Source organism: Papaver somniferum, unplaced genomic scaffold (assembly GCF_003573695.1).
Source record: "Papaver somniferum cultivar HN1 unplaced genomic scaffold, ASM357369v1 unplaced-scaffold_123, whole genome shotgun sequence".
Taxonomy (NCBI): Eukaryota; Viridiplantae; Streptophyta; class Magnoliopsida; order Ranunculales; family Papaveraceae; genus Papaver; species Papaver somniferum.
In genome coordinates, this window is record NW_020621381.1 from 1,696,564 (window position 1) to 1,714,145 (window position 17,582).

Here is a 17,582-nt window from a genome sequence, read left to right on the forward strand (position 1 = left end):
TCAAAGTATCGACGAGATCTTTAGAACTGTTGTTAGATCTAAAGACATCTTGCGATAATTCATTGTTAACAGACTCCATTCTGTGCGTGATTGATCACAAGAGATTTAAGTGGTTTTGTGCAGGTATTTGAAGGCAATAGAAGATTTGAAGACGAAGAAAATTCTTATTAGTTTTCGTATCTTGTGGATTTAGTGCACAAACCTTGATCGGCTGGGATTCAACTAGAATCGATTTATCTTTGATAGATCTGATTGATTAGTTGCATGAGATCGGCATTCTCTATATTTTTCTTTGAGATCTATATTGATTGAGTGCGAATCTATACTTGACTATTTTGGTAGTTAAAGTTTAGATTGATCTAACCATACAAAGGAGTTTATTATATTAAACGGAAGAGCCTTTGTCAACGACTCATCTATATCTTGTAGCAAGATTAATTAGAGTGGTTACCAAACAGATTCTTCCTTTGCTATTTGGAATACGATCCAAAGGACTTGATATTCACGTGTGTGACTCTAGAAGTCGAAGGCACAGGGATACTGAGGGTACTAAGTAGCTAGGGGTAGTCTGCTTGGTCTCAACTATACGAAGTTGGTATTAGATTCTGTATAACGTCTTAATTCTGAGAGTGTTCAAAACTGTACTAGGTCCCGAGGTTTTTCTGAATTTGTAGTTTCCTCGTTAACAAAATCTTGTTGTATCATTTACTTTTCCGCATTATAATTGTTTTACTATAATTAAAGTAAATTGCACTTTACTTTAACTCCGCAATACTTGATATTTATCCTATAGAGTTTCAGTTTTCCGAAATTATTATCAAGTATACACTTTGTTGTCGTATTGTGTCGATCTTGTATCCATAGTCAATCACACAAGTTATCTTATTGTTGTATTGTCTCGATCTCGTATCCATAGACGATCACACGAAGTGTGAACCGAATTGTCGTATTTTCTCGACTCTCTCCATAGACGATCACATTAGGTAGAGGACTTATAGGTTGATAAATAAAAGATTGTGGTGTATTTGGGTACCCTTGTCTTTTCAATTGGTATCAGGGCAGGCAAACACGAAAATATCTAACAATCTGTGTTTGGTGCACTCCAACCTATAATAATTGAATCTAATGGATGGTTCAGTTAACGTAGAGCAAGAAGATAATATGCTTCAATAAGTCAATTTGTTTTTAGATCCTGATAAACAGCTCAACGTTGTTAGTTCACTGTTTGAACACAATTAAGGGAACATTAACCATGATGTGTTAATAAGAAAACAAACACCTACGAGTCAGATTCAGATGATTGTGATGAGATTAAATCTTTCATAAAGGTTGCTCAAAAATATAATCTGAAAGATAATATATATTATACATCTGTCAAAAGGACTATCAAAGATGCTTTGATAAAAGCCAGGTCTCATGAAGAAATTGTGTCTCAATAAAATCTTAAAATTCATGAACCTCTTGACATGATGATAATTACATCTAGTATATGTCAAGATGAAAATACAGTCTTGTTTCCTCTTGAAGCTGAATCTAAAAGTTCTGACAATTGTCTTAAAGTCAGAAAAGATTTATTAGTTAAGACAAGGATATGTGATTCTGTCTCTCAGAATCTCTTAACTAATAAACAACATCAACATCTTGATTCAAACAGACGATCCTCCTGTAAGAAACAAAAGAGATATGTTTTGAGTCCTGATCCTTTGACTAATATTCGGTCAAGAAGAACCGTTTCTTACATTGATAATGATCAACTTAAATGCGCGCAAACTAATGATCTCAGATCATGCAATTTTGTTGTTGATCGATTGTCCAAATCAGGATCAAAGAAACAATCACATCAAAATAATATTATCGTATTCCAAGAAAATTATGGGTCGATCTAAGAGTTCTGCTCAACTCATGACTCAAAGGGTTTCAAATAACACTTGCAATATTATTCCTACTCGAATGGATCTGTCTGTTAAATCATATTTTTCAAGTTGTGATTTAAAGAAGTGTGAAACCTATTTTTTGGATTTTCCAGAAAAGGTGATGTCTGAAAACATCAAGATAGATCTTGTTCCTTGTGTAATAGTGAGCCATTGAGAGCTCACGTCAAGAATGTTGATCGGAACTTCCTCAAATTTGTGCTCGACTTAAATAAATGAGGAAGTTCTTGAAAAGAGAACCAAGGAACATATGTGTGAATATACCTATATTTGATCTATCTGCATTGTAGCGCCCCCTAAGCTAGCAGCTGACTAATCCAAGAGATTAACTAAATAAAGAGGCACTACAAATCTAATTCAAATACTTAAACATTCAATTAAGAAATATGCTACAAAACTTATCCGAAAACTAACCCCGCTCAGAATATATATACATGAACTTCTCTCAAATGATACATATACAATAGTCAATTGGTTTACAGATACAATAAACAACATAATAAACATGGCAGAAGTTAACTAATTAACGGAGTCAACACTTGTGGCTTTCGCGGCGCAACTCTGATCTGTCTCTGAAAACTGAAAGTGGTAATAATTAACATTTAACTTCTAAGTAATCATAAACAAGATTAAGAATAACAATAATGTTTTTCCCATACATTAAATAGTGACCAAGTCACTGAGATACACAAACACGAATATGGACAAGCTCTTTCTTCAAACAATGTATACTATGGTTGTGCAATTCCGAACTCGCAAATCCACATCTAATCGTAAATATGGATGTCGGCAATTCCGAACTTGCAAACTGTCGGCCGATATAAGCATAAAAGCTGAATTCATGTAGATATAAATGTGAAAGAGCATATCCTCACAGAAGTAAACAAACATGTATATGGACAAACTCCTTCTTCAAACAATGTATACTATGGTTGTGAAATTTCGAACTCGCAAATCCACACTTGATCGTAAATATGGATGCCGACAATTCCGAACTCGCAAACTGTCGACCAATATATCATAAAAGCTCTAGGTATAAATACGAAGGAGTGTATCCTATATATCACACGTGGAAATTCTTATTTCCCACATCGATTCATATTGACCACAATACATTACAGGTCCTTTCCAAACCGTCGAAAGATTAACAGAATCAACAGAATTATCGTAAAACAAGTTAAACAATGCATAGAACGCACAAACATAAATACATGAGTTTGTTAAACATAAACTGTTGTAAAGGAAAACAATAATGGTTACCAAAGAGTCAAATGTATTCCCACCTCTTTTGATGACATGCCACGCCTACCTCGAGATCCACGATCTACTAGTTCATCCTTTGAATCGATCGTTGTTAATATAGACTAACTGTTAATCACACAAGAAGTCTAAGAATCTAGCCAAAATGGCTCACACAAGAATCATACAAGTCTATCTAATGGTTCTAAGTCCATTTACAATTTTCCACCTTTTCATTCTCTATCTTTATCACAACCAAGGTCTACTAACTCAATTAGGTTGGTTCTATAGTCCATTAGCTAAGTTTTATGAGTATTTCCAACTTTGTAGAAGGGAATGAAATCTAAATTAGACCATAAAGGTCCAATACATCAAAATAGAAAACTAACTATAAGCCCAAGCCCAACAAACCATCTCCATAAACTAAGGCCTGGTCAAACTGATCAGTTAACGGTCTACAACGGTCAAACTAACGGTCTCAGGGTTCAACTAACAGTCCACGTCAAGTCAAAGTCCAAGGTGAGCGGTCAAGTCCCGGTCAAACGGTCAACTGAGTCAAACCGATTCAACTCAATTCAACAGGGTTAACTTGACTCGGTCAGCTAAACAAAAAAACGAGTCAGACTGACCGAGTTCAGTCAAACAAGTCAAAGGTTCTTACCCAACTGTGAATCTAACATCAGTTCAACTTCAATCTATTTCATTATGAAATCATTCATATCAATTTATAACTCTAAATTAATTCACAAAGGAAATACAAGTTACATGAATTTGTAGTCCTAAACAAGCCTCCATTGAGACCATCAATAACCCTACATTACCACTGGAAAAATTCTAAGTACCCATCCATACTTCACTTCAGACACACAACCACCATCACATACACCCAAACCAACTTCAACTCAGTTGTTCTTTTCCCAATTCCAGTTCAAGTCCAATATCTGCAGCTATTACACAGTACATTTCAGTTAATCACCATCACCTGCAACATCTCATCATAAGAATACCATCACCTATATCCCCTGTAACTTCAACAACATCTCAGTTCAACATAATCAAACAAAACATCACCATTTTCATTCTAATAACTCATTCATAATCAAATCTCATAACCAACACCACTGCATCAGTCATTCACTTCAAGTGTAACAGTTCATAATCCTCTAATTCAAACATTCTCAAATTACTACCACCTATAATTCCAACCCAAGCACAACCATGTACCAAAACTACACTTCATGTATAACAATCCATTCAATTTTATCACCATCTCCCAAGTTTTGTAGCTCATTAAATCACCATCTCTGGCAATCACCACCACTAATCTGCAACTCAATCAACAACAACAATAACATAAACTCAATTATATCTTCTTCCTAAATTTCCCTGAAATCTCAAAAACACAACAATCAAAGTAAACCCACTGCCAATCACCAATAATTCTAAATCCCTTTAACTGAGACTATAAGAATCACACAATCTTCCTTCAACAACCAAATTCCACAGACATCAAATACATTCATACTTCAATCTGAGCAATACCCATTTTAGAACTTATCATTTCATACTCAATTCTATAGAAGCATATTCAAAATAGGAGAAACCTTAAATTACCTTGATCAATTCTTCTTGAATCTGAATCAACGCCTGAATTGAAAACACCATCATCCACCAGTTATTAATTCTACTTTTCTTTTCTCGATTTCTTACTCCTAATATTCATCACCATTTTCCACTCACAACAAAACCCTAATTCAATATCTAATCTTCTCTTCTCTGATTCAAACTCGATACTTCCATTCAAATCTTCAAATCAATCAAAACCCCATCTCCAATCAATCTCTTAAAACCCCAAATTCATCTTCGAATTCTTGTTTGAATTCTTCCAGAAACCCTAGATCTTTGATTTACCACCGAATCAACTATAAAAACTCAATTAAACGTCTACCCATGCTTCCTCATCTAACAGTATCTCTATACATCATCTTCTAAACTTTCAGAACAATAACCAATCTATAAACCCTAATTATGATAATAACAGCTTCATCTCATTCTCTTTCCGAACTCAATAAACATCAAAAATACCCTCATCTCTTCATCAACATCTTCTAGTTGATCTTCTCTAACGCATCGATTGTATCTCTCTCTTAAACCAACTCTCAATCACACACAGAGAAGAAGAACAGGGAAAAAAAGAAAGAGAATGAGGAATAAGAAAGAAGAAGGAGAAATCGAGTTTATCTTCTCTCGAAACGTTTTGGTGATAAGGCCAACGACCCACGATAAATGCACCCTCCCAAACGTTAAGGGAAGCCTGGTCGGTTAATCTCCAAAAATGACTATTTTTGCCCTTCTTACTAATCTAATAAAATGGTCTTCATCCGGTATCAAAATGATACGTTCGGATATCCCATTTCGCGTAACTTTTCGAGATCTATCCAATGGTACTTGTTTCGTACCTAGATCATTGTTAGATTACTTTCTATTAATTAACGTTCGTCTTAAACTAATCGAGTCATTATCGGCTAATACGTCTCTTGACTAGTCTAATAGCGCCGACGAGCTTGAGGGTCCTTACATTCTCCCCACCTTATACATTTTCGTCCTCGAAAATCAAACCATACTTCTGGTCTTCAAAAACTCCCCACCTTATAGAATAATCCTATCTCTTGTCTAAGCGCAACAACATAAACAAATCACAAACCTATATGGATTTCTACAACTAAAATTTGTAGCTCTAGGTTCAACTATACTGATTTAAGTTCTATCCAAGAAAGAAGTCTAAATTTCTTACATGAAACTCTATAACGGAAACTATGACTTTTAAATTTAAATTCTCTACACTAGCTTCTATTCAGTAAGTTACTGGTTCTAATTACAAGGGGAAATATTCTATAAGCTTCTAAAAAAAATTCTGGATCTATAAGTTCACTATTAGAAGCAAGCTTTCCTTCTATGCCTAGTGATACAAGAATGCAGTTGCCCTGTCTAAGTTCGCGACGCCTGACAATGCCTACCTATGTAACAAGTATCACATGAACACATAAGAATTACCAACCTCACTATTCCCCAGTGCTGGGTTAACTAAGTATTAATTTATTAATTAGGTTCTTAATTAGTCTCTACACTTTTATCGTAATTGGTGTAAGTCTGATAAATTTACTTCGTAAAATATATAAATAGTTTACATCATTTTAAACAATTTTATCATCTGAATTTATTTATTTTACAATATAAGTAATCTCAATTCGATTTTACGTCAATTTATAACAATTTGATAATTTTAACTTTACAATAATACCACGTATAAAATTTTCAAATATAACCTGTTATAATTTTAACTCAAATACTATTATTAATTGTGTTATTATTCTCATTATTCTTAAGTTGATAGTCTGGTTGGTACGCTAAGCCTTAATCTTGTAAATACTATTTTATTTTCACGTAAAGATTGATATAACAAATTTTACTTATTCATATTGAATTCGTATATTACATCTTGTTAAATATTGACATTGGTAATTTGATATGATTTGAATATGAGTCTGCATAAAATTATGGTATATCCTAATAGTCTTTAGATTTTGCTATTAATGTAAAATATCCTATTAATATACGAATTTATTTTTCTTTTAATTATAATTATAATATTACACTAAACATCCGAGTTACTACTTTATGTATATCCGTCTCATTTAAAAGATATACTGAATCATTTGTTAGCCGAAAGATAATTTTGGTACAAGATTACTAGCAAGTTGAGTCTCTTTATTTTATACATTATCTGCTTATTGAAATTTTAATTAAGTTTAATATGGTAGTAATTCGTAAATGCTAACATTACTTTATTAAAATTATTATTACCGTTATTATCATCTATAATTACTATAATAATACTTTTATTATTAACATCGATGGTCGAACTAATATTCTAACTACTCTTTCAATTATTATCGAGTCCCGAAAATATTATCAACATTTATGTGATTATAAATTATTGACCCTAAGTATAAGTCAAGGTGCTTAATAAGTTTATACGTGACTTCCAAGATTTATAAATAATACTAATCTCACTATTTTTATAGTATTAGATTGTCTACGTGTTCATACTATTTAGATCAATTACTCTCAAATCTTCATCAGCTAAATTTATTGGTGTACCCTACAATTTTTACTTCATTACAAACAAATCAATCAATCAAATTATTCTTTTAATTATAGATAGTTTTTAGTGAATAAGATTTATCTCACAACCCAACCCAGTTCTAAACTAATATAGTTCACTAACTGGCACTGGCTACTCCTATTGTCACCCATATAAGATCTAATAGTGAGCTCTGATACCAACACTGTAACGCCCCCTAAGCTAGCAGCTGACTAATCCAAAAGATTAACTAAATAAAGAGGCACTACGAATCTAATTCAAATACTTAAGCATTCAATTAAGAAATATGCTACAAAACTTATCCGAAAACTAACCCCGCTCAGAATAAATATACATGAACTTCTCTCAAATGATACATATACAATAGTCAATTGGTTTGCAGATACAATAAACAACATAATAAACATAACAGAAGTTAACTAATTAACGGAGTCAACACTTGTGGCTTTCGCTGCGCAACTCTGATCTGTCTCTGAAAACTGAAAGTGAGAATAATTAATATTTAACTTCTAAGTAATCATAAACAAGATTAAGAATAACAATAATGTTTTTCCCATACGTTAAATAGTGACCAAGTCACTGAGATACATAAACACGAATATGGACAAGCTCTTTCTTCAAACAACGTGTACTATGGTTGTGCAATTCCGAACTCGCAAATCCACACCTAATCGTAAATATGGATGTCGACAATTCCGAACTCGTAAACTGTCGGCCGATATAAGCATAAAATCTGAATTCATGTAGATATAAATGTGAAAGAGCATATCCTCACAGAAGTAAACAAACATGTATATGGAAAAACTCCTTCTTCAAACAATGTATACTATGGTTGTGCAATTCCGAACTCGCAAATCCACACCTAATCGTAAATATGGATGTCGACAATTCCAAACTCGCAAACTGTCGACCAATATATCATAAAAGATCTAGGTATAAATGTGAAGGAGCGTATCCTATATACCAAACGTGGAAATTCTTATTTCCCATAACAATTCATATTGACCACAACACATTACAGGTCCTTTCCAAACCATGGAAAGATTAACAGAATCAACAGAATTATCGTAAAACAAATTAAACAATGCATAGAACGCACAAACATAAATACATGAGTTTGTTAAACATAAACTGTTGTAAAGGAAAACAATAACGGTTACCAAAGAGTCAAATGTATTCCCACCTCTTTTGATGACAAGCCACCCCTACCTTGAGATCCACGATCCACTGGTTCATCCTTTGAATCGATCGTTGTTAATATAGACTACCTGTTAATCATACAAGAAGTCTAAGAATCTAGCCAAAATGGCTCACACAAGAATCATACAAGTCTATCTAATGGTTCCAAGTCCATTTATAACTTTCCACCTTTTCATTCTCTATCTCTATCACAACCAAGGTTTACTAACTCAATTAGGTTGGTTCTATAACCCATTAGCTAAGTCTTATGAGTATTTACAACTTTGTAGAAGGGAATGAAAGCTAAATTAGACCATAAAGGTCCAATACATCAAAATAGAAAACTAATTATAAGCCCAAGCCCAACAAACCATCTCCATAAACTAAGGCCTGGTCAAACTGATCAGTTAACGGTCTACAACGGTCAAACTAACGATCACATGGTTCAACTAACAATCCACATCAAGTCAAAGTCCAGGGTCAACGGTCAAGTCGCGGTCAAACGGTCAACTGAGTCAAACCGAATCAACTCAATTCAATAGGGTTAACTTGACCAGTCATCTAAACAAAAAAACGAGTCAGAATGACTAAGTTCAGTCAGACAAGTCATAGGTTCTTACCCAACTCTGAATCTAACATTAGTTCAACTTCAATCTATTTCATTATGAAATCGTTCATATCAATCTATAACTCTAAATTAATTCACAAAGGCAATACAATTACCTGAATTTGTAGTCCCAAACAAGCCTCAATTGAGACCATCAATAACCCTACATTACCATTGAAAAAATTCTAAGTACCCATCCATACTTCACTTTAGACACACAACTACCATCATATACACCCAAACCAACTTCAACCCAGTTGTTCTTTTCCCATTTCCAGTTCAAGTCCAATATCCGCGGCTATTGCACAATACACTTCAGTTAATCACCATCACCTGCAACATCTCATCATAAGAATGCCATCACCTATATCCCCTGCAACTTCAACAACATCTTAGTTCAACATAATCAAACAAAACATCACCATTTCCATTCTAATAACTCATTCATAATCAAATCTCAGAACCAAAAACCACTGCATCAGTCATTCACTTCAAGTGTAACAGTTTATAGTCCCCTAATTCATACATTCTCAAATTACTACCACCTATAGTTCCAACCCAAGCAAAACCATGTACCAAAACTACACTTCATGTATAACAATCCATTCAATTTCATCACCATCTCCCAAGTTTTGTAGCTCATTAAACCACCATCTCCGGAAATCACCACCACTAATCTGCAACTCAATCAACAACAACAATAACATAAACTCAATTCTATCTTCTTCCTAAATTTCCCTGAAATCTCAACAACACAACAATCAAAGTAAACCCACTGCCAATCACCAATAATTCTAAATACCTTTAACTGAGACTATAAGAATCACACAATCTTCCTTCAACAACCAAATTCTACAGAGATCAAATATATTCATACTTCAATCTGAGCAATACCCATTTTAGAACTTATCATTTCATACTCAATTCTATAGAAGCATATTCAAAATAGGAGAAACCTTAAATTACCTTGATCAATTCTTCTTGAATCTGAATCAACGCCTGAATTGAAAACACCATCATCCACCAGTTATTAATTCTACTTCTCTTTTCTCGATTTCTTACTCCTAATATTTATCACCATCTTCCACTCACAGCAAAACCCTAATTCAAAATCTAATCTTCTCTTCTCTGATTCAAACTCGATACTTCCATTCAAATCTTCAAATCAATCAAAACCCCATCTCTAATCAATCTCTTAAAACCCCAAATTCATCTTCGAATTCTTGTTTGAATTCTTCCAGAAACCCTAGCTCTTTGATTTACCACCGAATCAACTATAAAACTCAATTAAACGTCTACCCATGCTTCCTCATCTAACAATAGCTCTATACATCATCTTCTAAACTTTCAGAACAATAACCAATCTATAAACCCTAATTCTGATAATAACAGCTTCATCACATTCTCTTCCCGAACTCAATAAACATCAATAACACCCTCATCTCTTCATCAACATCTTCTAGTTGATCTTCTCTAACGCATCGATTGTATCTCTCTAACCAACTCCCAATCACACGCATAGAAGAAGAACAGGGGAAAAAAGAAATTGAAGAAGAAACAGAAAGAAAGAAAAAGAATGAGGAATAAGAAAGAAGAAGAAGGAGAAATCGAGTTTATCTTCTCTCAACACGTTTCGGTGATAAGGCCAACGGCCCACGATAAATGCACCCTCCCAAACGTTAAGGGAAGCCTGGTCGGTTAATCTCCAAAAATGACTATTTTTTCCCTTCTTACTAATCTAATACAATCTTCTTCATCCGGTATCTAAATGACACGTTCGAGTAGTCTATTTCGCGTAACTTTTCGAGATATATCCAATGGTACTTGTTTCGTACCTAGATCATTGTTAGATTACTTTCTATTAATTAACGTTCGTCTTAAACTAATCGAGTCATTATCGGCTAATACGTCTCTTGACTAGTCTAATAGCGCCGACGAGCTTGAGGGTCCTTACATGCATCATGAATAGCTTAAGTATTTTCTAAAAATGGAATTTCATCTTTTGGAATAAAACTTTCGGTCCATCTAAAAAGTTCATGATAAAATTGTACAAGAAATATTCACTCTCTTGACAATAATATTTCGGAAAATCTTTCTTGATTTTATTTCCGAATTTGTGTATTTTCATGCTCATTTTATTCAAATAAAAATACCTTGTTAGGTGTTTTAAAACTTGGAAACCAAGTTTTATTTGATATATAAAACATCTTAATAATCGATTCTTTTCTCCACAATAAGACTGTGGTTCAAAATGGGTGAAAATACTATTGATATTGATTCTCGATTGCTGAAGCTTGAAATCTATCTCCCCTCTGAGATTAAGTGATGTTTCTCAAAGGAACATAAAAGGAATCAATTATCTATTGAGCTCATGTTTATGCTAATGCGAGATTTCGAACATGAACAATTGGAAGCTTCTGTAGAGAATGAGGAATGACTCGAGTCAAATCTTATGAAATTGATTGTGGAATTGAATCCTTTGAAGAGGCGACTCAATCAGCTAAAAGAAAAGAGGAAGCTCAAGAACTTGAATACTGAAGAAACCTCAGTGAACAATTAAAGCACCTATAGGGATTAAGTTATATGTTGTAATACTTGATCCGTAAAAATAGACATCAATGTATTTATTTATCTCGATATTTTTGTATAAGGTATATTTTGAATAAAACTATCAATATTATTATTTATAAATAAAATTATTATTTTATAATTTTTGTTTCATGTGATAGTTTCTGAAAAGGCGAGGGTACCCAAATATACCAAAAGCTAAAACTTTTCCTACCTATAAGTCCTTTCTCCGAAAGTGATTGTCGATGGACTGAGTCGAGACAATACAAATAATCGGTTCACACTTCATGTGATCATCTATGGATACGAGATCGACACAATGCAACAACGAAGTATGTTTACTTGATACAAAGGTTCGGACTTAACCAAACACAATAGGATTGCTTATCAAGAAAATATGAATTAATGTTTTCGTAATTTACTTTAATTATAATAAAATAATTATAATGCGGAAATATAAAGTAAATGACACAGCAAGATTTTGTTAACGAGGAAACCGCAAATGCAGAAAAACCCCGGGACCTTGTCCAGAATTGATTACTCTCAGGATTAAGCCGTTACAAAAAATCACACCTAACTTTGTGTAGTTGAGACAAAGCAACTAAACCTATAGTTCACCTAGTTCCGTTTGTATTCCCACGCCTCCAACTTATAAATAAGTCACGTACTTGGAACAATTCCTTTGGTTCGTATTCCAAACAGTAAAGGAACAACAAATATGTTTGGTATCAACTCTATTCAACCAAGTGATATGAGTCATACAAAGGATCTTCCGTTTATCTTAACATAAACTCCTTCGTCAGGTCCTTAGATCTATCTTATGTTCAATTACCGAAGTAATCGTTTAAGATTGAGCCAACAATACTCTTAATCCAAAGAATTGTGTTGATGCTGATTTACTCAATTAATCAATCCAATCTACCACAAGGATAGACCGATTATTAATTAGATCCTCTTTTACCAAAACAAGTATTGTGCACACCAAAGATTATAAACCCAAGTCAGATCTTCAATATCTTCTTTATCTTCAAATCTTCTTAAATCCTCAATAAAAACCTGCACACAATCACTTGAATCTCTTGTGATCAATCACACACAGAAAGGAGTCTGCTAACAATGGATTATCACAAGATCATCTTTAGAACTAACAACAGTCTAAAGATCCCTGTCGAAACTCTGAACTAGTTTGAGTGAATCTTATATCAGAAGAGAAGATCCTCAAGCATAAACAAACTAGGTGCAATCAGATTTCAACCACCGTTAGTCAGTCAAATCAATCGAAAACAAAAGATAAACCGCAATTATCTAGTTTCCCACCAACGGTACATGCTAGAGCTTCTCAATCCAAAAGAATACTTTAAAATGAACGGCCGTAAGAGATTTCACCTAATTAGGTTACTCTGCTCTACGAATAGGCGGCTACACCAGTAACAACAACAAAAGAGGAAGTCTGTTGTTACGAAGGATTAGTTTGCTAGAAAGGCAAAGTTCAAGTATTTATAGACAAGGAAGTTTGGACACCAAGGAATTTCCAAAACCGAAAATATTCTCAAGATATTCATTAAAACATAAAATCGGTTTCCATAATTCCTGGAAATTCTTTGTCCAAAAATAATGATCGAAATCTCTCGGAAAATCTAATTAGTAAATGCACATTACTAATTCTTGTATTTCCCTACAAAATGAAATTAATAACCTTAACTAAAAGATTCTTAACTTACTTATGTTTTGATCCTGGGATTTTCTTCCTTTAGCTATTAAGGAATAACTTTGAACAATTAAAGAAATAAATATTCACAACATGTGTTCAAAGTATGTCGACATCCTTACTTTGTAAGTTCTCTTTCACACTTACAACCTTGAAACCAATTTGCCACACTTCCAAACAAGTTTAGAATTGGTTCATCTGACTTTCAAGAACTATGTGATTGATCAAACAAACACTCAATCATAATCACGGGTTTAACGGTTCTACCAAAACAAGTTTCAGTTCTACCTCCATGTGAGTATTGTGCATAGTCACATTAGCTTTCCAAAATTCGGTTGACTAGGTACTAGGATCGGTTCCCCGCATATATATGATATCTAACTTATATGTGTTGCACATGTCCATAGGATCGGTTCCCCTTTCTGTTATAACCTTGCTGCACCTCATACAAGGATTGGTTCCCCTTTTTGATGTGCTTCACCTCTTACTAGGATCGGTCCCCCTTTCCCAAATTTGGTCAGACATAACACAAACCCGATCATACCATCTCAGGTGATTACTTAAGATCAGTTTCACTAATAAAAGTCATACCAATACATAAGTCAGGCCTTTGTGAATATTTCTACCAAAAAAACAAACAAGTTGTGAGGGTTATACTCAACCACACATATTGGTTGTTCATAAGATATGCAATGAATAAAAAAACCAAGAACACCTGGCAATTTCCTTTTCAGTTCATAAACAAGTTTATGAACTTACTTCCTTAGAACACATGTAAAACATTGTTCCCTAGAATGAAACCCTCACCTCATACCCATACATAACCACAATAGCATTCAAATGATTATGGCGATGTCTTATCTACAAAAGTTTAATGGTTAAGCAATAAACCTCGTATTGTATTCCTTAATACTACGTCTATCTAGAGTTCAAATATGCTTCGCAGTTATGTTTTCAATATGCACGACTTGAAAGATACGTTAGGGAATGAAACAGTTCAAGTCAAATATCACTAACCTCAAGTGGAAGGATGATTGTTGTCGTTGTGGCTCCATGCTTTTTCACATCTTCAAGTCTTCGAAATACTTATAATGTCTCATATCCTAATACTTTCAAGCTAACCTACGAAGTTGACTCTAGTACATAATCAAGCGACTCTTAACATGAGTTTTGATTCACTAAAATATGACAACCAAACTTGACAAACCAACGCTTGGTGGGTTCAACCGAGCTATGCTTTAACAATCTCCCCTTTTGTCAATTTTAGTGACAAAACTCTTACATCATATGGATAAACAAATTACAAGAATTCATTACACATACGCTTGATTCCCGAATCCAACAACACAGTAAAACTGCTTACATTCAATCCTTGAAAATGTCGTTGTTGACATTATAATAACGGTCCGCGAGTTATAACCCCAGAGGTGTCACCATCCTTCCACAAAAAACCCATCAAAACAAAAGTAACACAAAAACCACATCAAAACAAAATTAACACAAAAATCCCAAATTTAAATGTTGGTTTCATCAAATTTTATGATGAAACCAACATTTAAATTTGGGGTTTTCTTATCAATTTTTAAAAATTTGGGGGTTTTGAATCAATTTTGTTTACGATGGAGTTTTAATGGATCCCAACATTTAAGTGGGGTTTTTGTGCCACAAGTTTGGTCACCTGGAGTTTTTATGACTAGTTTTGTTATAATAACAAAGTTATTACTCCCCCTAAGGAAGATAGGTAGATATTCAATCCGCACGTCTTTGTTATACCAATTCATATGACATGTTACTCCCCCTTAGTTTTTGCTTTCACTCTTTCATTAGATAAGCGTTCAAGCACCACTGTTCTTTGCCTTAGCGATACCAATCAATATAAAATCAATGCCAGTATCACCTGTTTACTCCATATATTTCTCCCTTTTTTTGTCATAAAAATGACAAAGAAACAAAACAATAAAGGACAACACAAAAAGAATCTTACAAATTTCAATAGACTTGCAACCTGTAGAGTTAGGCACGAGGGTTCCACACATCATGTTTTGATAACCAATATCAAAACCGAAACTACAAGTAGTTTTATTTTTATATGTTACCAAGGAAACAATTGTACGAAACAATTTTTCCACTTTAGTTTATCAAAACACAAAACAACTAAGCACCTTAGTCCCTTTGCTAAACCGCTTGTTCAAAAACAACCGCTTAATTCGATAAGACCAAAATAAAGATAACTCTATTTTTCTCATCAGGTTCTAATTATTCATAAACTTAGACCTTTCAATTTTAAACAAGACAAGTACTAGGTTAGTTAACCAGCATTTCTTGTTAAGGCATTCTATTAGACTTTAATAACCGAAACCTCACTTCGATAAGTCTAACTAAGATCAGAATTAACTTAGTTTCTCTTATCCAGAATCGAATTGGACTAAACAACTCATCCCGTACATCTTTTATTTCATTAAGCCATAAATAATTCATACAAACTAACATAAATCAACTTGCATAATTATTCACCTCAACCGGAAGCAATTGAAACAACATAGACATTAAAAACACCACAATTGCACCGAAATTTTGTAAGCCTAAAGTTTTTTTTAACCAGAACCAATTGAATCACACACAATTGTACCAAAATTTTGTAAGCCTAAACAATTGATACCACATAATAAAGCAAGATAACAATAGTTTTTCTTAACCGGAACCAATTGAATCACACACATCCACACACACATCATAGAATAAACATCAATTGTACCGAAATTTTGTTAAGCAAAAGCAATAAATATATATGATATAAACTCAGGCTTTTCTTAAATAGGAAAACAATTAACTAACAAGATTGTTATCTCAAATTTCGCATCTACTTCTCCAATATGTTTGCATCTTCGTCCAGGGAGAATTTATATCGAAATATCATCATGTTGTCATCCTTATGTGTAAACAAAAGAATAAAAACAACCAACCTTTACCATAGAAAGGTTTAAAATCAGTTTTAACAACTGCAAGCAAAAGTTTAAAAACCGTCGAAACACATATGCTTTTATTCTAAACCAAAACCGATTCAACATATTGTGATTTTTTCACATATTGTTTCTACCAGAACCCCTCATGATTCTTTGATAAAGCCTACCAACATGGGCTAGAACTTCATCCTACTAAATCAAAAAGTCACCCAAACCACAAGGGTTAAAAATATATGAGATCGAATATTAAGGTAGTAAAACCGAAATCAAACATCCCCTAAACATACATAACAATAAGATAAAAGCATTCAAGCACAGGCTATGTAAACCAAAAACTATCACAAGAAAAATTACCAATCAAATAATTTTATTCATAATAGATCAATACAATCAATGAAAGAAATCAAAAATTGATGTCTATTATTCTTGCAACCTATTCCTTCATGTCAGAGCTGAATGAAGGTGGATTACTACTCTTCAGCTTTTGAATTTCTTCAAGTAAAAAACCTTGTTGCTTGACCAGAATCTCTTGCAGATGAGAAATTTTCGTGAAGGATTCTGCAAGAGCATGTAATTATGTCTTAGATTGAACACAAAAATGTGTCAATGCCTCAATACACTGATCTTTCTTCAGGGTATTCTCTCTTTCCTTCTTGCTAAGCCAATCTCCCTTTCTGATTTTACCCTTAATATCAAGAGACAACCCAGACTTAGACTTAAGATGATCTTTCTGATCTTGCATCTTCCCCAGAGAAACCATTTGATCCAGACCCATAGTTCGGACAAGGAATGATCAAAGTAGGAGCATAATCTTTTTATATTTTTCATGCTACCGTAAATATTATATTCTAAAAATATGAATATATCAAATATCTTTAAATACTAGATGTTATTTCCATAATCTACACGACAATGCCTTGATTTTTCTTCTTCCTCACTCAAAAATTTGGCACACGTGGTGAGGGAATAATTCTAATACTGATCAAGTGGTATTAGTATGAGATTTTCTCTCATATGGAATTTTGAAAAACCATAGTGTTCTTGATCTAGTATAGTATGAAAAGATCTCCTTTTGTTACCCCGAACTAACGAAGTATCTTGAGATTGACTGGAATTGCATATGCAACTTTTAGCAATTCTGTTTTTAAGACAGTTTTTGCATCTTGTCTTATTTTTCCTTTTTCCATTAGATGATTTAATAACATCGGAAGACATGTCCATT